Source organism: Arachis hypogaea, chromosome 18 (genome assembly GCF_003086295.3).
Source record: "Arachis hypogaea cultivar Tifrunner chromosome 18, arahy.Tifrunner.gnm2.J5K5, whole genome shotgun sequence".
Lineage (NCBI taxonomy): Eukaryota > Viridiplantae > Streptophyta > Magnoliopsida > Fabales > Fabaceae > Arachis > Arachis hypogaea.
This window is the reverse complement of record NC_092053.1, coordinates 73,272,409-73,293,491: the sequence shown is the minus strand read 5'-3', so window position 1 is coordinate 73,293,491 and position 21,083 is coordinate 73,272,409. Positions and strand designations below refer to the sequence as shown.

Below are 21,083 nucleotides of genomic sequence, written 5' to 3'. Positions count from 1 at the left end.
TTCTGCTACCTTTACTGGCGTTTAAACGCCAGTAACTGTCTCCTCCAGGGTGTTCTATTTTTCATTTTGTTTTTCACTTTGTTTTTGCTTTTTCAATTGTTTTTGTGACTTCACATGTTCATCAACCTACAGAAAACATAAAATAGAAAATAGAAAATAGAAAATTATCATAGAATAGTAACGATTGGGTTGCCTCCCAACAAGCGCTTCTTTAATGTCAATAGCTTGACAGTGGGCTCTCATGGAGCCTCACAGATGTTCAGAGCAATGTTGGAACCTCCCAACACCAAACTTAGAGTTTGAATGTGGGGGTTCAACACCAAACTTAGAGTTTGGTTGTGGCCTCCCAACACCAAACTTAGAGTTTGACTGTGGTGGCTCTGTTTGACTCTATATTGAGAGAAGCTCTTCATGCTTCCTCTTCATGGTTACAGAGGGATATCCTTGAGCTTTAAACACAAGGGAGTCTTCATTCACTTGAATGATCAATTCTCCTCTGTCAACATCAATCACAGCTTTTGCTGTGGCTAGGAAAGATCTGCCAAGGATGATGGATTCATCCATACACTTCCCAGTCTCTAGGACTATGAAATCAGCAGGGATGTAATGGTCTTCAACCTTTACCAAGACATCCTCTATAAGTCCATAAGCCTGTTTCTTTGAATTGTCTGCCATCTCCAGTGAGATTCTTGCAGCTTGTACCTCAATGATCCCTAGCTTCTCCATTACAGAGAGAGGCATAAGGTTTATGCTTGACCCTAGGTCACACAAAGCCTTCTTAAAGGTCATGGTGCCTATGGTACAAGGGATTGAGAACTTTCCAGGGTCCTGTCTCTTCAGAGGTAATCTCTGCCTAGTCAAGTCATCCAGTTCTTTGATGAGCAATGGAGGTTCATCCTCCCAAGTCTCATTACCAAACAACTTGACATTTAGCTTCATGATTACTCCAAGGTACTTAGCAACTTACTCTTCAGTAACATCTTCATCCTCTTTAGAGGAAGAATACTCATCAGAGCTTATGAATGGCAAAAGTAAATTCAATGAAATCTCTATGGTCTCAGTGTGAGCCTCAGATTCCCATGGTTCCTGATTAGGGAACTCCATGGAGGTCAGTGGGTGTCCATTGAGGTCTTCCTCAGTGGGAATCACTGCCTCTTCCTCTTCTCCATGTTCGGCCATGTGAGATGTGGTTATGGCCTTGCACTCTCATTTTGAATTTTCTTTTGTATTGCTTGGGAGAGTACTAGGAGGGAGTTCAATAATTTTCTTACTCAGCTGACCCACTTGTGCCTCCAAATTTCTAATGGAAGACCTTGTTTCAGTCATGAAACTTTGAGTGGTTTTTATTAGATCAGAGACAATGGTTGGTAAGTCAGAGTGGCTTTGCTTAGAATTCTCTGTCTGTTGCTGAGAAGATGATGGAAAAGGCTTGCTATTGCTAAACCTATTTCTTCCACCATTATTGTTGTTGAAACCTTGTTGGGGTCTCTGTTGATCCTTCCATAAGAGATTTGGATGATTTCTCCATGAAGGATTATAGGTGTTTCCATAAGGTTCTCCCATGTAATTCACCTCTTCCATTGCTGGGTTCTTAGGATCATAAGCTTTTTCTTCAGAGGAAGCTTTCTTAGTACTGCTTGTTGCTGCTTGCATTCCAGACAGACTCTGAGAAATCATATTGACTTGTTGAGTCAATATTTTATTCTGAGCCAATATGGCATTCAGAATATCAATCTCAAGAACTCCTTTCTTCTGAGATATCCCATTATTCACAGGATTCCTTTCAGAAGTGTACATGAATTGGTTATTTGCAACCGTTTCAATGAGTTCCTGAGCTTCTGCATGCGTCTTCTTCAGATGAAGAAATCCTCCAATAGAGCTATCCAATGACATCTTTGGATAGTTCAGACAGACCATCATAGAAAATACCTATGATGCTCCATTCTGAAAACATGTCAGAAGGGCACCTTTTGATCAATTTCTTGTATCTTTCCCAAGCTTCATAGAGGGATTCACCTTCATTCTGTCTAAAGGTTTGGACTTCCACTCTAAGCCTACTCGATTTTTGAGGTGGAAAGAACTTTGCTAAGAAGGCATTGACTAGCTTTTTCCAAGAGTTCAGGCTTTTCTTAGGTTGTGAATCCAACCATGTTCTAGCTCTGTCTCTTACAGCAAAAGAAAAGAGCATAAGTCTGTAGACTTCAGGGTCAACCCCATTGGTCTTGACAGTGTCACAGATTTGCAAGAACTCAGCTAAGAACTGATGAGGATCTTCCAATGGAAGTTCATGAAACTTGCAATTCTATTGCATTAGAGAAACTAATTGAGGCTTAAGCTCAAAGTTGTTTGCTCCAATGGCAGGGATTGAGATGCTTCTCCCATAGAAATCAGGAGTAGGTGCAGTAAAGTCACCAAGCACCTTCCTTGTATTATTGGCATTGTTGTTGTTTTTGGCTGCCATGGTTTCTTCTTCTTTGAAGAGTTCTGTTAGGCCCTCTAAAGAGAATTGTTCTTTAGCTTCTCTTAGCTTTCTCTTCAAGGTCCTTTCAGGTTCAGGATCAACTTGAACAAGTATGCCTTTATCTTTGTTCCTGCTCATATGAAAGAGAAGAGAACAAGAAAGTAGGGAATCCTCTATGTCACAGTATAGAGATTCCTTGAGGTGTCAGAGGAAAAGAAGAATAGAAGGAAGAGGTAGATAGAAGAGAATTCGAACATATAAAGAAGGAGGGAGTTCGAATTGCACCTTGAGGAAGAGTGTTAGTCCTTTAAATAGAAGGATGTGAGAAGAGGGGAAGAATTTTTGAAAATAGAGTAAAAGATTTTGAAATAATTAAAAGAAATTTGAAAATTTGATTGAGATTTTTGAAAACTAAGATTGGGAAAGAAATAAAATGATTTTTGAAAAAGATTTTGAAATTAGAAATTAAAAAGATATGATTGAAAATTAATTTTGAAAAAGGGTGTGATTGAAAAGATATGATTGAGAAGATATGATCGAAAATCAAATTAAAAAGAGAAAGTTTTAAAACTAAAGTTGATTACTTGACTAACAAGAAATTAAAAGATATGATTCTAAAATTTAAAATTTGATCCTTTTTTAATAGGCAAGTAACAACTTGAAAATTTTTGAAGTAAATCTTGAATTGAAGCAAGGATTTTTGAAAATAGTAAAAATAAATATAAAATGGAAAGAAATTGATTATGAAAGAGATATGATTGAAAAGATATGATTTGAAAGATATTTGATTTTGAAAAATTATGAAAACTTGAAAAAAATGTGAATTAAAAACAAAATCTTCCCTCTAGTGTCATCCTGGCGTTAAATGCCCAGAATGGTGCCCATTCTGGCGTTTAACGCCCAAATCTCTACCTTTTTGGGCGTTAAACGCCCAGCCAGGTACCCTGGCTGGTGTTTAAACGCCAGTTTTCCTTCTTCACTGGGCATTTTGAACGCCCAGCTTTTTCTGTTTGATTCCTCTGCTGAATGTTCTGAATCTTCAATTCTCTGTATTATTGACTTGAAAAGACATAGTTTTTAAGAAATATTTTTGAATTTTTGATGATGGGAATCAATAAAAATGCAACTAAGATCAAATAAACAATGCATGCAAGACACCAAACTTAAAAATTTTCATATAGGAGACACTAACAAATTAAGAATGCGTATGAGAAACAACAAAACACACAAAACAAGAGAATTTAAAGATCAGAGCAATGAAATCATCAAGAACAACTTGAAGATTAATGAAGAACATATTGCATGTATTCGAAAAATGCAAGAATAATGCAATTGACACCAAACTTAAAAATTGATACTAGACTCAAACAAGAAACATAAAATATTTTTGATTTTTATGGTTTTATAAATTTTATTTTGTGATTTTCGAAAATTATATAGAAAATAAAATAAAGAGAATCAAAACTTTTAATGAGAATTCCAGGAATCATGCAATGTTAGTCCAAAGCTTCAGTCTAAAAAGGATTAGACATGTTTGGCCAAGCTTCAGCAGGACATTATATTCAATAGCTAAATTGATGAGGATCAATCAGCTTTTGTGATGGTGGAAACATCACCTTGAAAATCTAGAATTCATTCTTAAAAATTCTGAAGAAAAGATACCTAATCTAAGCAACAAGATGAACCGTCAGTTGTCCAAACTCGAACAATCCCCGACAACGGCGCCAAATACTTGGTGTTGTTGCCGGACCAAACTTGGCACTGTTGTGGCCAGAAACAAATGCGAAATTATTGTTCGTTCATTCGTTCCTTCCCCGGCAATGGCGCCAAAAACATGGTGCACAAAATTGTGATCATCAACAATGGCGCCAAAGACTTGGAGCTCTCAAACGTGAATCACACTTTGTCACAATTCCGCACAACTAACCAGCAAGTGCACTGGGTCGTCCAAGTAATAAACCTTACGTGAGTAAGGGTCGATCCCACGGAGATTGTCGGCTTGAAGCAAGCTATGGTCATCTTGTAAATCTCAGTCAGGAAGATTCAAATGGTTATGGAGGATTGATAATTAAAATATGAATAAAACATAAAATAAAGATAGAGATACTTATGTAATTCATTGGTGGATTTCAGATAAGCGTATGAAGATGCTTTGTTCCCCTTGAACCTCTGCTTTCCTATTGCCTTCTTCCAATCATTCATACTCCTTTCCATGGCAAGCTTTATGTTGGGCATCACTGTTGTCAATGGCTACATCCCGTCCTCTCAGTGAAAATAGTTCTGATGCTCTGTCACAACATCGGCTAATCAGCTGTCGGTTTTCGATCATGTCGGAATAGGATCCATTGATCCTTTTGCATCTGTCACACGCCCCACAATCGCGAGTTTGAAGCTCGTCACAATCATCCCTTCCCAGATCCTACTTAGAATACCACAGACAAGGTTTAGACGTTCCGGATCTCAGGAATGGCCACCAATAATTCTAGCCTATACCACGAAGGTTCTAATCTTAGATTAGAAACCCAAGAGATACGCATTCAAGCCATTGCTAGTAGAACGGAAGTGGTTGTCAGTCACGCGTTCATGGGTGAGAATGATGATGAGTGTCACAGATCATCACATTCATCAAGTTGAAGAACGAATGAATATCTTGGAGAAGAAATAGACTTGAGTTGAATAGAAAAACAATAGTACTTGTATTAATTCATGAAGAACAGCAGAGCTCCACACCTTAATCTATGGTGTGTAGAAACTCCACCGTTGAAAATACATAAGAACAAGGTCTAGGCATGGCCGTGAGGCCAGCCTCCAAACGTGTTTAAGATAGCACAAGACTTATCAAAGATCCAAAAGTATATTAAAATACAATAGCAAAAGGTCCTATTTATAGAGAACTAGTAGCCTAGGGTTTACAGAAATCAGTAATTAATGCAGAAATCTTCTTCCGGGCCCACTTGGTGTGTGCTTGGGCTGAGCATTGAAGCTTTCATATGTAGAGACTTTTTTGGAGTTAAACGCCAGCTTTTGTGCCAGTTTAGGCGTTTAACTCCAGCTTTTGTGCCAGTTTTGGAGTTAAACGCCAGAATTCTTAAGCTGACTTAGAACGCCTGTTTGGGCCATCAAATCTTGGGCAAAGTATAGACATATATTGCTGGAAAGCCCAAGATGTCTACTTTCCAACGCAATTGGGAGCGCGCCAATTGGGCTTCTGTAGCTCCAGAAAATCTACTTTGAGTGTATGGAGGTCAGAATCCTACAGCATCTACAGTCCTTTTTCAGCCTCTGAATCAGATTTTTGCTCAGGTCCCTCAATTTCTGCCAGAAAATACCTAAAATTATAGAAAAACACACAAACTCATAGTAAAGTCCAGAAATGTGATTTTTAAATAAAAACTAATAAAAATATAATAAAAACTAATTAAAATATACTAAAAACATACTAAAAACAATGCCAAAAAGCGTATAAATTATCCGCTCAGCACCCCCCTTTCCACCTCGGACAGTATAGTGGTCCGTCCTCCACCTTCTTCCTCTGAACTAAATCCTAAAAGATGAAAAACTACAAAATCGGAGAGTATATACAACAAGGGCTTTGACGGGCTTGGTTGGAGTGAAAAGCATATTCTTCCTCATAGCCACATTAGTATGAAAGATGTGTCCATCAAAAACCATCTCCAGCTCCTGGCCAAAGGTGGAATTCGGACGGCAGGCGTTTGTGCAGCATGGGCCAGGGAGTTAAGGAACACTTCTCTTAATGTCACCCATAGTTCATTGGTGGCTTCACAGGCTGGGGTGGTTTCTCTGAAGGAGGCAAAAAGAGAGCTTGAGGAGGAGAAGGATGCATTACTATCGGACTTGGGTAAAGCTCTGGCCAAGGCAAAACAGGCGGAGGCGGCCATGGCTATGTCAGAGGTTTTGAGAAAGAAAGCAGAGGAGAGCTATACTCGTGTCTTTGGGGAGAGGCTTAACCTTGGGGATGACCTAACTAAGGCCCGGGACAAATATGCAGAACTCTAGGAATCTGTGGCTAAGGGAATGGATGAAATGTTTGCAAATCTAAAGGTCTAGTTCTGTGTCATTGCTTCCATGGGAGACCTTTCCCTGATTAGCCAGGACAACATTGTGATAGACGAAAAGATCATCCCTGCTCCAGACGAAGATGAGGAAGTTCCCTTGCTCGACCTGAAAACTTCGGGGGTAGGTGTCGGTCAGGCTCCCCAAAATCCTAAGGTTCCTCCTGGGAACGAGGTCATTAGTGGCAAGCTCCCTCATTCTCCGACTGGTCAGATTCCCGCTGTGCCGATTTTTTAGTATGACCTGACTCCTTCGTTTGAGCCGAGGATGCTGTCACAGGAGAGCAACTCACTCCTTTGTAGTTTCTCTTAATTTTCGTGGTTTGAAAGGCCCAATATGTGGGTCTTGGATGAACATCTTTTGTTATAACTTGTAGTTATCTGAACAATTTTATTTTGTTTAGTTATGATTAAAAAACTTTAGAATTTTGTTAAAGAACCTTTCTTGATTTTAATAATGAATTTAGGTTTTTGTTTTTTGTTGAATTAGCTCATAGCTTTTACAGCTGCTTAGTTGAAGATCGGGTTTTGACAACTTTTAACCTTGTTTCTCTGTGAAGTTAAAAATGAAGATCGGTAAAAAATATTGCATTTCCTTTGTAAGTTCCAACTTCGGGTTAATCAGAATTTGCCAAGTTACTTTTACATTTCGTTTTTGTTCCGCCTTACTTTTGAGGTCGGTCTTACGATTTGCTTACCTAACTTCTTACAATAATTTATACCTCGTCAATTCATCTTGCCGACCATTCTAGGTCGAGCAATGATTTTCGCGGTTTGTCGAGTTTAAATTAATACATTTTTATAGGAAACGTTTAAGGAAGAAGTAGATTTATCATTGATAAAAGAAAAATGCCTTTAAATAAATTGCTACTAAGGATTTTGGCTACCCTTAGCCCTTGTTATGGTGCCTCATTAAAACCCCCTTTAGAAAAAATCCTTCTCGGAAAATAATCATGAAGTCAGCAAAAAGAAGTACACTAGAGAACGAGGGGCACTACCTAAATGTAGTACTTCTTCAAATTACATGCGTGCTACAACCTCGATAGTTCCTTCCCTTGTAAATTGAACACTTTGTAGTAACCTTTTCCTAAGACTTCAACAATCTTGTACAGTCCTTTCCAGTTTGCAGCCAACTTTCCATTGCCCGACTTCTGAATACTGATGTCATTTTGGATGAATATAAGGTATTTGTGGTGAAGCTTCTTTTGAGTACCTTTTGATTGTACCTTAGAGCCATCCTATGCTTTAGTGCTTCCTTTTTGATCTGAGCTGATTCTCAAATTTCTGGGAGGAGGTTGAGCTCTTCCTTTTGTGCTTGGGTATTTAACTTTTATTGTAGAATATAACCATTCAAGAATGAGGAGTCGTCCGATATGCCCATAAGACTTGAGGAAGCTCATCTATCCATGCTCCCTTGGCGTCTTATAGTAAGCTTTTCAACCAGGCTAATATAACTTTGTTTGCAGCTTCAGCTTGTCCGTTAGCCTAAAGGTGTTCTACCGATGTAAATCGGTGCTTTATCATGAGGTCGGCCACCAAGATTTTGAAGGTCTAGTGGGTAAATTGAGTCCTATTGTCCGTGGTGATGGAATGGGAAACTCCAAACCTTGTGACGATGTTCTTGAAGAGGAACTTCCAGCATCACTGGGCCATGATAGTTGTTAATGGTTCCGCCTCAATCCATTTAGTAAAATAGTCAATCCCTACTATAAGGTATTTTACTTGTCTTGGAGCTTGAGGGAATGGTTGGAGGAGATTGAGACCCCATTTCGCGAATGGCCATGGTGAGGTGACACTGATAAGCTCTTCGGGAGGTACAACATGAAAGTTGGCATGCTTCTGGCAAGGCGGCACCTTTTGACGAACTCGGCCGCTTTTCTTTGCAAGGTTGGCCAAAAGAAGCCAGCTCGAATCACCTTCTGGGCTAGTGATCGGGCTCCCAAATGGTTTCCACATACGCTGTTGCGTACTTCCTCTGTGACCTCCTTCATATTAGAGGTCGGGATGCATTTTTGGAGAGGAGTTGATATTCCTCTTTTGTATGGAACATTGTGGACAAAAGTATAATTTTGTGCTTCCTTTATGAGTCTTCGAGCCTCTTTTTCGTCTTCAGAAAGGACATAAATTTAAGATAGTTGACTATAGGGGTCATCTATCCTAAATTTTGGATGGATATGGCCATTGTGTCCGAGCTGTCATCTCTCTTTGATACTGATGGTGCGTGGAGAGTTTCCTGAATTAGACTTTCATTGTTGTCCCCTGGCTTGGTACTGGGTAGCTTGGAGAGGGCATTTGCTGGGGCGTTTAATTCCCCGAATTATATGTCGAACCTTGCTTTTCGAGGACTACGATAGTTGTTTCCGATCTTCATCTAGGTACTTTTTCATGTTGGGATCATTGGCTTGATAATTGCCATTAACTTGCGAAGTTACTACCTGGGAGTCACTAAACACTATCAACCTTTCTGCCCCGACTTTTTTAGCCAGCTTCAAGCCAGCAAGCAAGGCTTCATATTCTGCTTGGTTATTAGAAGTAGAAAACTCAAACTTTAGCGAGTTCTATCCGAGTTCCTTGCTCACTTTTCAAGATGACACCTGCTCCATTGCCAACTTTATTGGATGATCCATCTATGTATACGCTCTAAGTTGTCGGACTTCCCCGACTTTCAGTGTATTCAACTACGAAGTCGGCGAGGTACTGTGACTTGATTATTGCCTGAGCTTCTATTTTAAATTAAAATCAGACAATTCTACAGATCATTGTAGCATCCTTCTTGTTAGGTCTGTTTTTTGTAGAATGTGCTTCATGGGTTGATTAGTTCAAAACTTTATAGTGTGAGCTTGGAAGTAAGGTCGAAGCCTTCGGAAGGTGAGGATAAGAGCGTCTGCAAACTTTTCTATCTTTTGATAGTTCAACTCTGCTCCCTGTAAAGCTTTGCTGATAAAATAGATAGGTTGCCACCTGTTCTCATTATCTTGGACCAGGGTAGCAGCTATAGCTCGGCTTGTCACTTCCAAATAGAGAACGAGCTCTTCTTCCGCAATTGGTCAGGTGAGTCTAGGGGATTGGCCCAAAAATGCTTTAAATCCTTGAAAGGCTTGTTCCCATTCCTAGGTCCATTCAAATTGACTCACCATTTTTAGTATTGAGTATAATGATATAAACTTTAACACTGATCCTACTAAGAACTTGGATAGTACTACCAACCTTCCATTTAGTTGTTGGACTTTTTTGAGGCAAGTCGGGCTATTCATCTCTAGTATGGTTGTGCACTTGTCCGGGTTAGCCTCTATGCCTCTTTGAGTGAGCATGAAACCTAAGAACTTCCCAGCCTCTACTGTGAAGGTACATTTTGAGGGGGTTCAGTCTCATCCTATGCTTCCTTATTGTGGAGAATAACTCGGAAAGGTCGAACAAGAGAGCTAAGTCGTCCTTAGTTTTGACGAGCATGTCGTCCACATATACTTCCATGAGTTTTCCTTAGTGGGGGAAAAGACCTTGTTGATCAGTCACTGATATGTGGCTCCGAGATTCTTTAATCCAAAAGGCATTACTACGTAATAATAGACAGCCTTGGGAGTGATGAAAGAAGTATTTTCTTGGTCTGGTTTGTACATTGAGATTTGATTGTATCCCGAGTATGCATCCATGAAGGATTAATACCGATAACTTGAGGCTGAGTCAACGAGAGCATCGATGCTCGGGAGAGGATATGTATCCGTGGGACAAGCCATATTAAGGTCGGTGTAGTCGACACACGTCCTCTACTTTCTATTCTGATTTTTTACTAGCACTACGTTAGCCAACTATAATGGATACTTTACCTCTCTTATGAATCCGGCTTCCAATAACACCTACACTTTTCTTCCATGACCTGTGTTATTTCGAGCCTAAGTTTCCGAATTTTTTGTTGAATACGTCTGGAACCCAGGTAGACGAGCTTATAAGACATCAGGTCAGGATCTATACCAAGCATGTTGGAGACTTTCCAAGCAAAGAGGTTAGAGTTTCCTCGTAGGAGGTCAACGAGTTGTGCTTTCAGGCCTCCATCTAGGTTAGCCCCTATTGTCTTTTCAGCATGATCTCCGATTTGCACTTCTTTTACCTTTCCTCCATGTTGGGGACGTAGTTTTTCTCAAGTTCGAACACCACCGTGCTCAATAGTGTTGACTTCTTTTCTTCCCGTGTTGTCTTTTAGATTAAGGCTTTCATTTTAACACTTTCGTGCCAAGTTTTTTATCTCCCTTTATGGTGGCGTTTCCTTCTGTAGTGGGAAATTTCATACACTAGTGAGGCGTAGAGACAACCACTTCTAGTTAATTTAAAATGGTCCGACCTATTAGGGCATTGTATGCTGACATGACATCAGCCACAATATAGTCAACGCTTAGCATCCTTGACATTGTGCCCTTTCCAAAGGTGGTGTATAAGGAGATAAATCCAAGAGGTTAGATCAGCGTGTCCCCCAGTTTGGATACTTGGAACAAGGTTGTTACTGAGTTTCTTACTAAATTTTTCCCACCAAAGAAGCTGACTAAACTTAGGGTGGAGGTTCAGACTTTCAGGCAGAAGGATGGTGAAACTCTTTATGAAGCTTGGGAGAGATACAAGCTACTAACTAGGCAATGCCCTCCGGGCATGTTCTCCAAATGGACCCAGCTAGATATCTTTTATGAAGGCTTAGGTGAAATATCCAAGATGTGTTTAGATAATTATGCAGGTGGTTCATTGCACAAGAAGAAGACACCAGAGAAGACTATTGGGCTGATTGAATTGGTTGCTAGCAACCAATATTTATACTCATCTAACAGGAATCCTGTGAACTCTGAGGCTCCTCAGAAGAAGGGTGTTATTGAAGTAGAAGCTCTTAATGCTATTCTTGCTCAGAACAAGCTTATGTCTCAACAAATAAATCTACTTACTCAGCGGATGGGTGGCATGTAAGTCTCAGCTATCAACACCCAAAATCCACCTCAAGAGGTCTCTTATGTCATGACAGGTAATTTTGTGCAAAATGGCAATTATGATTATGCTTAATCCTCTTCTGAACAAGTCAACTACATGGGGAGTGCTCCTAGAAATCCCAATAATGATCCCTATTCCCATACCTACAATTAGGGATGGAGAAATCACCCAAATTTTGGGTAGAGAGAGCAACCTCAGAGGCCACAGAATTTTAATAATAATTCTCACGGTGGTTTTCAACAGAATAATTTTAATAAACACCAGTTTCAGTCATCTCAGCAAGCAACTTCTCAGCCCCAATAGAACAATGATTTGGAAGCAATATTGACAAGTTTTAGACAGGAAACTAGGGCATCCATAAAAAACTTGGAGATTCAACTAGCTACAAAAGTTAATGAAATTGATCAGAGGACCACTAATAGCCTTCCTGGTAACCCAATTCCAAATCCAAGAAAGGAATGCAATGCTATCACCTTGATAAGTGGACAAGTGGCAAGTACGGAAGCACAAGTTAATGAGGAGCCAGTTGAAAAGGAAGCTCCAGAGGAGAAGAAGGAAGAAGTAGAGCACGTCCCTCCAAAGCGTGCGGACAACCCATTCCCAGACTCTCTTGACACTTATCCTACACTGCCAAAGGCTCCTGAGTACAAGCCTAAAATGCCATATCCTGAGAGACTTCAAAAGGAGACCAAGGACAAGTAGTTTTCAAAGTTCTTGGAAGTCTTCAGAAAGTTACAAATTAATATTCCTTTTGCTGAGGTTTTGGAGCAAATACCTCTCTATGTCAAGTTCATGAAGGAGTTGTTGTCAAAGAAGAAGCCTTTAAAGGGAGATGAGATAGTGGTCCTGACTAAAGAATGCAGTGCCATCATTCATAATAACTTACCAAGGAAGATGCCGGATCCAGGGTGCTTCCAAATTCCATGCACCATTGGGAGCACAACCTTTGAGAAAGCATTATGTGATCTAGGAGCAAGCATCAATTTAATGCCCTTGTCTGTGATGAAGAAGTTGCAAATCCAAGAGGCATAACCCACAAGGATAGCATTACAGATGGCAGACAAATCCATGAAGCCTGCATAGGAATTAGTGGAGAATGTCTTGGTCAAAGTGGGTAAGTTCTTCCTCCTAGCAGATTTTGTGATTTTTGACACGGTAGAGGATGAGAATGCCTCTATAATTCTAGGAAGACCATTCCTAGCCACTGGGAGAGCTCTAATTGATGTAAAAGTGGGTGAATTAGAGTGCATGATGAGCAACTAGTCTTCACGTCTTCAAAGATATACATTTAGCAGGTGAAGAAGAGAGGTGCATGCAGACTGAGCTTATTGATCCAAACCTTCAAGAACCCCCTGATGATGCACAGCAGAAATTGCAGCTCAATCCTCCTTTAGTGACAACCAATAAAATTCCTCCTGACATCAAACCTAAGTTTGGTGTCAGCAATGCATCATCCACCAAGGGATGGAGAAATAAAAAGATCCCCACTGAAGGTTTCTCCCTATGAATGAAGGTGGTGTTGACTAGGAATCCAGTTTGGACTTATACAGTAAATAGAATCCTCTCTCTGGAGCATATTGAGCTACTTTTTGGAGACACAGGAAAGAAGTTCAAGGTAAGGGATGAAGAACTGAGCCCCAATGATCCTCTTCCTTAGAGGAACTAACCGTCAAAAACTTGGTGCGGAAATATAACCCACAAACTAACCGGCAAATGCACCGGGTCGTACCAAGTAATACCTCAGGTGAGTGAGGGTCGATCCCATTGATGGATCAAGCAATAATGGTTGAGTGATTGGCTCTTGGTATGAATAGGGAGATAGTGGCTCTTGATATGGGTATAAAGATGATGGTTCTTGGTATGAATAGGGAGATAGTGGCTCTTGATATGGGTATAAAGATGATGGTTCTTGATATGGATAGAGAGGTGGTGGTTCTTGGTATGAATATGGAGATGGTGGTTCTTGATAGTTGGACCATGGAGCACTGAAGTTTCCTTGGTTTTGACTTTGCCAACCAAAATTTGGGTAATTCTCCCATTCATAATAATATGAATTACTCCTTGGGTGTGAGTGGTAACCCATGTGATCTCTCTCCATTATTTTTCTTAGCACAAAACACTAAAAAGAATTAAATGCACCATGTGGTAAACAGAAAAGCAAAGAAGAAAGAACAGAATTCCTTTTTTTTTTGAAAATACTAAAGCAATATTTAAATAAAATTAAAACTAAAACGCCTAATCTAAGTAATCAAACAATTGATAGTTGTTAATCACTGTCAATCCCCGGCAACGGCGCCAAAAATTTGGTGTGGAATTTATAACCCACCAACTAACCGGCAAGTACAGCGGGTCGTACCAAGTAATACCTCAGGTGAGTGAGGATTGATCCCACGAGGATTGATGGATCAAGCAACAATGGTTGAGTGATTGGCTTAGTCAGACAAGTAGAAAAGAGTGTTTTGGTATTCAAAAGCATTAAACAGTAATTCAGAAATTTAAAACAGCAAGCAGTAAATTGATGAGAATAATATATGGAGAAACAGTTAAGGCTTCAGAGTTATCTATTTTTCGGATTGACTTTTCTTATTAATTTATTTTAATCATGCAAGATTTAATTCATGGCAAACTATATGTGACTAGACCCTAATTCCTTAGACCTCTCTAGTCTCCTCTAACTTTCATCAACCACCAATTCCTTGGTCAATTAATTCCAATTAGGGGGTGAAGTTTAATTCTAGTTATTATGCCACAAAAATCCTAATTATCCAAATATAAGAGGATTATATGTCACGTATCCCGTTAAGTCCAGAGAATTAGAATTTTGGAGAAATTGTTTTCAAGCTGTTGTTCAAGTAAAGAACTTTTCCAAGTTATATAAGAACTCAATTAGAACAAGGGTCATACTTCCGTTCCACCCAAATTCATAAGATAAAGAACGAAAACAATTCTTGAAATAGAAATCAATACATGAATTAAAATAGAAAAATAATAGTATCAATCCATACAATAGATAGAGCTCCTAACCTTAACAGTGGAGGTTTAGTTGCTCATGGAAAAGAGTGAAAATAAGATTCTGGTAAACTGTAAATTGGGCTAAGGTGGAATGAAAAGTGGAATAATGTTCGAATCCCCAGAAGAGAAGTTTCTTTTCTCTTTTATATCTAATCCTAAATTAATTTAAAAATTCTATTTTCTAAAACCAATATAATATCTTTTCCTATTTATAAATATTAAAGTTTAAATCATAATTAAATGCATCAATCAGCATTTTTTGCATTTTCTGCACGTGGCGCATGTCACGCGTACGCGTCAGTCATGCGTATGCGTCGATGATCTTCTTCACGTGTCACGCGTACACGTCAGGTACGCGCACGCGTCGCTCCTCGCTGATCATCTCCTTTAATTCTTGTGCTCCTTCCATTTGTGCAAGCTTCCTCTCCATCCTCTAAGCCATTCCTGCCCTATATAGCCTTCTTCTCTTTTTCTGTGAAAACTCTATGAACTCCAGTCGAATGCTACCTAAAATAAAAAAAAGTGTACACGACTCAAAGTAGCATCCATAGTGGCTAAAAGATAATTAATTCTTGATTAAACTCAACAAACTGAATGCAAATTAACTAGAAAAAGATAGGAAAGATGCTTACGCATCAGGTATAACTTTAGATCCTTTTCTTCTAACCCGAGCTTGTCAAAGGCAGGCTTAAACAATATGTCCACCGAACTCCCTTTATTTGCCAGAGTTTTATGGAGATTTGCATTTGTTAGGATTATTGTTATTACCATTGGGTCGTCATGGCCAGGTGTTACTCCTTGAGCATCTTCTTTGGTGAACGAGATGGTTTGCAATCGGGAGTTCTGTTATCTTCTCCAACTTGGTATACCTCTTTAAGATACCTTTTTCTTGAGGATTTTGAGATTCTTTCTCCAGCAAACCCTTCATTAATCATGGGTATGTGTCATTCAGGAGTTTGTGGGGGCGTGCTTGCCGTCCTCCATCTTCATCTCTCTTCCTTTTCCTTTGGTCGTCCGACCTCTCTGCCAAGTATTTGTCTAGCTGACCTTTTCTGGCCAACATTTCTACGACATTCTTTAAACCATAGCAATCATTGGTTGAATGTCCGTAAAGCTTGTGGTACTCGCAGTGTTCTGTCTGACTTCTTGCATTTCTTTCTTTGATTGGGTGAGGAGGAGGAAGTTTCTCAGTGTGGCATATCTCTCTGTAGACAAGCACAACAGAGACTCGGAGTGGGGTGTAATTGTGATACCTTCAAGGTTCTTCCGAGTTGTACTTGATGCGTGACCATCTTATATCCTTTTTGGCATCAATTTTTAGTTGTTTTTAGTTAGATTTTATTTATTTTTATTTGAGTTTAGTGCAAAAATCACTTTTGGATGTTACTTTGAGTTTTTCTTGTGTTTTTATGATTTTAGATGAAATTTGGAGCAGTTTGGCGGAGTTTGGAGCTAAAAAAGAAAATGTTGTTGGCACCCCCCAGGGGGCTGAACACCCATCTGGCATTTCACGGCAGCAGGGGATGAAGGCCAGCAACGTGCACTCCCCCCCTGGCGTTTAACGTCCATCTCTGGAGTTAAACTCCAACAACAGCCCATTTCACACCTCTTTAGGCCTCTCAAGTGGATTTTGCACCTTTTAGCTTATTTTTATTTTTTTTGTAATTTCCAATTACAAACAATATTTCTAGGTTTATAATTTATTATTTTATTTTATTTATTTTTTTCCGTTTCAAATTTGGTTAGTATTTAAAGAAAAAGATTAACCCTAGTAAGGGGTTCGAACATTATCTTCTTCCTTCTGCGCTTTTCAAAATCCTATTATCTATGTAAGTTATGAGCAATTAAACATCTCTGTTAAGGGTAGGAAGTTTATTTATTTCTATGGATTAAGATTATTATTCTTCTATTTTAATTTATGTTTGATTCAATTCTAAGGATTGTTTTCATTCTTAATCTTATGAACTGGGTGGAACGAGAGTATGACCTTTTTCTATATGAGTTCTTGTGATTCTTGAAAGAGTTATGTCGCTTGAACTACAACTTGAAAACATTCCTCTTAGACGACTAATTACAGAAACCGATGGGCTTAAGCAACATCTATTCAGGCGGTTTGGGGTGATTAGGGCATTCATGGTATAAATTAGTTTTTCTAAACTTCACCCTTCAATCTGAGTTATGTGACCACGAGAGTGGTGGTTGATGAAGGTTAGAGGAGGCTAAATCACTAAGAGATTAGGGTCTAGACACTTATAGTTTACCATAGAATGAATCATTCATTGTTAAAATAGTTTGTAAGACATTTTAATCCGGAAAAAGTAAACAACTCCGAGACCTTAACTGTTTTCTTATATTGATTTCGCACCAAACTGTTTATTGCTTTCTTTATTTTATTGTTCATTGTTTATGCGTTTCTACACCAACAACACTCTTTTCAATTCGCCTGACTAAGTCCAACAAGATAACCATTTCTTGCTCAGTCCAACAATCCTCGTGAGATTAACCCTCTCTCACCTGAGGTATTACTTGGATGACCCGATGCACTTGCAGGTTAAGTTGTGGGAATTCTAAAACTCGCACCAAGTTTTTGGTGCTGTTGCCGGTGATTGTTTATGATTGACAACTACCAGTTGTCTTGTTGCTTAGATTAGGTACTTTTGTTAGTTTTTGTTTGTTTATTTTTTCTTTTTAATTTTTGACTTCCATTTTATTTATTTTTCTTAATTTTTGATTTTTATCTTATTTATTTCTCTTTAATTTCAGATTTTAAGTTTGTTGTCCCTTAGTGTTTTCTCTTTTATTTTCATAAATTTTGGTATTTTTCTTTTTTTTTAGTTTTCGAGATTTTTAGTTATTTTCTCATCCTTATTTTCGATTTTTTTGTTTAATTATTTTCTTTATTTTCGTTTACTTTTTTTTGGTATATCACTGGGAGTTCTCTATACTCTTACATAGAGACTCCCACTTTTTCTTTGTTTCTTGTTGTTTATGAGCAGAAATAGGGACAAAGAACCCCTTCTCGAGTTTGATTTTGAACTTGAAAGAACCTTGAGGCGGCGTTTACAACAAGCTAAAGCTTACAAAGCCAGAGAGAATCTCAAGAAAGCTTTTGAGAAGGAAGTTCAAGAACCCACCATGGCAGTTAATGGAGGGAATCCAAACGCTGAAGAGCAAGCAAGGAAGATGCTTGGCTCATATACTGCACCCACACCTGACTTCTATGGGCGTAGTATAGCTGTGCCTACTATTGGTGCCAATAATTTCGAGCTTAAGCCTCAATTTGTCACTCTAGTGCAGTAGAACTGTCAGTTTCATGAACTCCTGCATGAGGACCCCAACATATTCATATCTAACTTCTTGCAGATCTGTAACACTGTTAGGACGAATGGAGTGAACCCTAAGGTTTACAAGCTCATGCTCTTCCCTCTTACTGTAAGGGACAGAGCAAAGCAGTGGCTTGATTCTCAGCCCAAGGAGAGCTTGGACACATCGGAGAAGATAGTCACTGGACTTCTGACCAAGTTTTTCCCACCTCAGAAGTTGACTAAGCTTAGGGTAGATTTCCAGACCTTCAGAAAGAAAGATGGAGAGTCTCTCTATGAGGCCTGGGAGAGATACAAGTAGATGATCAGGAGATGCACTCCTGACATGGTTTAAAATTGGACTAGGCTACAGATCTTTTATGATGGCTTCTCTGCAGGTGGTTCTCTACACATGAAGAAGATGCCTAAAGAGGGCAAATGAGCTTACAGAGATGGTTGCCGACAACCAGTACCTGTACACTTCTGAAAGGAACCCTGTAAACACTAGGACTACTCAAAAGAGCAGAGTCATAGAGGCGGATACACTGGATTCCATCTTGGCTCAAAATAAGATCCTGTCCCAATAGATTAGCATGATCTCTCAACACTTGAATGGGATGCAAGTTTTGGCAAACAACCATCAAGATGCATCCTATGATATGACTGGGAGCTACATCCAAGGAGATGCTGGTGGCTATGCTTATCCCACTACTGAGCAAGTTAATTACATGGGAAATTCCTCTAGAAACCCCAATAATAATCCTTATGCCAATACTTTCAATCAAGAATGGAGGAATCACCCTAACGTTTCATGGAGGGAGCAACAACAAAGACCCCAGTAGGGCTTCCACAATAATCAGGGTGGAAATAATCAGAATAGGTCTAACAATAGGCAGTTCCACCCTTCTCAGCAGCAAGAAGGACCCCCTCAAGACAACTCTGACTTGGCCGCAATAATCTCTGAACTTTCCAAGACCACTCACAGCTTTATGCAATAGACAAGAGCTTCAATTAGGAACTTAGAAGTACAAGTGGGTCAGTTGAGAAAGAGGACACTTGAGATACCTCCTAACACTCTTCCAAGTAACACAGAGGTAAATCCAAGAGAAGAGTGCAAGACCGTGATGATGAGCAAATATTTTATACGCTTTTTGCCATCATTTTCATGTAGTTTTTAGTATGTTTTATTTATATTTTATTAAGTTTTTATAAGTTTTAGTGTTAATTCACATTTTTGGATTCTACTATGATTTTTATTATTTTTGTACAATTTCAGGTATTTTCTGGCTGAAATTGAGAAGCTAGAGCAGAAGTCTGATTCAGAGACAGAGAAAGCACTGCAGATGCTGTCTAAATCTGACCTCCTTGCACTTGGTAGAGTTTTTGTAGAGCTACAGAAGTCCAAATGAAAAGCTCTCAACGGCTATGGAAAGCTGACGGTTAATCCATGATTTTGTTGGGGACATCTCGAGACACCAGTTTAGCAAATTTCTAGGGAGATTAGGGTGTCCGTGGTATAGGCTAGAATCAAAAGAAGCAGCATTCTCTAATCCAGAAGATTCGATCTTATCTGTGGCATTTTGAGTAGGATCGCCAGGAGAATGAACTGCTAGAGCTTCACCCTTCGTCAGATTGGATGACTACGGCCAATGGCGTTCAATTTGTAGCAGAGGAGATCAATAACCACGGCCCATGGCGTTGATCACATACAGCCTACCATAGAAGAGATCATTCACAAGAAAATAAGATAGTACTACCAGAGTTAATTCAAAAAGACAAAGCAACTCCAAGTCTCAACTCTATTCCCATTACTGATTGCCCTTATACATACATTACTCTTACAACTTCAACTCAATGACCTTCTGATCTACCTGACTAAGACATGCAAAATAACCATAGCTTACTTCAAATCACAATCTTCGTGGGATCGACCCTGACTCGCTCAAGTATTACTTGGATGACCCAGTGCACTTGCTGGTACAACAATACAAAAGTGTGCGGATTTGTGCTACCAAGTTTTTGGTGCCGTTGCCGGGGATTGTTGAGTTTAGACAAACTAATGGATTGTCTTGCTCCCTAGATCAGGTAATATTTATTTTATTTGAGTCTTTTATTTTTAATTTCTTCTTCTCAATTTTTCAAAAATTTAAAAACCTTTTCCAAAAATATTTTTCTTTTCCTTGTTTGATCTTTATTCTTTATTTGAGTCTTGTGTTCTTGTTCTTGTTGAATTTTTTGTTTTCTTCAAGTCTTTCTTTAAAAAAAAAAACATTCAAAAATATTTTCTTTGGTTAAATATTGTGTCAAATTTTTATGTTTGGTGTCTAATGAGCGGATATTTTATACGCTTTTTAGGGGTATTTTCATGTAGTTTTTAGTAGGATCTAGCTACTTTTTAGTATATTTTTATTAGTTTTTATGCAAAAATCACATTTCTGGACTTTACTATGAGTTTGTGTGCTTTTTTGTGATTTTAGGTATTTTCTGTCTGAAATTGAGGGACCTGAGCAAAAATCTGATTCAGAGGCTGATAAAGGACTGCAGATGCTGTTGGATTCTGACCTCCCTGCACTCGAAATGGATTTTTTGGAGCTATAGAAGCCCAATTGGCGCACTCTCAATTGCGTTCGAAAGTAGACATCTAGGGCTTTCCATCAATATATTATCATACGTTGCCCAAGCTTTGACGACGCAAATTGGCATTTAACGCCAAGTCTTTACCCTATTCTGGCGTTAAACGCCAGAAACAGGTTGCAAACCAGAGTTAAACGCCAGAAACAGGCTACAACTTGGCGTTTAACTCCAAAAAAGTCTCTACACATGGAAGCTTCAATGTTGAGCCCAAGCACACACCAAGTGGGCCCCGAAAGTAGATTTATGCACTATCTATCTTAGTCTGCTCAATTTCTGTAAACCTAGGTCACTAGCTTATAATAAAAACTACTTTTCACTGAAAGGACGGATGGTAGCCATTGACAACGGTGATCCACCAATATACAGCTTGCCATGGAAGGAGCCTTGCGTGAGTGAAGAAGAAGATGGGAGGAAAGCAGAGATCCAGAAGACGAAGCATCTCCACAACCTCAATCTGTTCTCAATTACTCCATAACAAGTATTTATTTGATGCTCTTTTACTTTATACTATTGAAATTAAGAATTATCATTGATATCCTGACTAAGAATTACAAGATAACCATAGCTTGCTTCAAGCCGGCAATCTCTGTGGGATCGACCCTTACTCACGTAAGGTATTACTTGGACGACCCAGTG

General features: G+C 39.1%; 2 non-coding genes across 2 annotated transcripts; one reads left to right on the top strand and one right to left on the bottom strand.

The window, feature by feature from the left end:
- Positions 1-1,952: 1,952 nt before the first annotated feature.
- LOC112774937 (small nucleolar RNA R71) lies at positions 1,953-2,056 on the top strand. The gene has a single exon (XR_003189390.1). It is a non-coding gene; the product is annotated as a small nucleolar RNA R71 (small nucleolar RNA).
- A 9,014-nt stretch (positions 2,057-11,070) lies between these two features.
- On the bottom strand, positions 11,071-11,179 carry LOC112773912 (small nucleolar RNA R71). The gene has a single exon (XR_003188434.1). It is a non-coding gene; the product is annotated as a small nucleolar RNA R71 (small nucleolar RNA).
- Between the last annotated feature and the right edge of the window lie 9,904 nt (positions 11,180-21,083).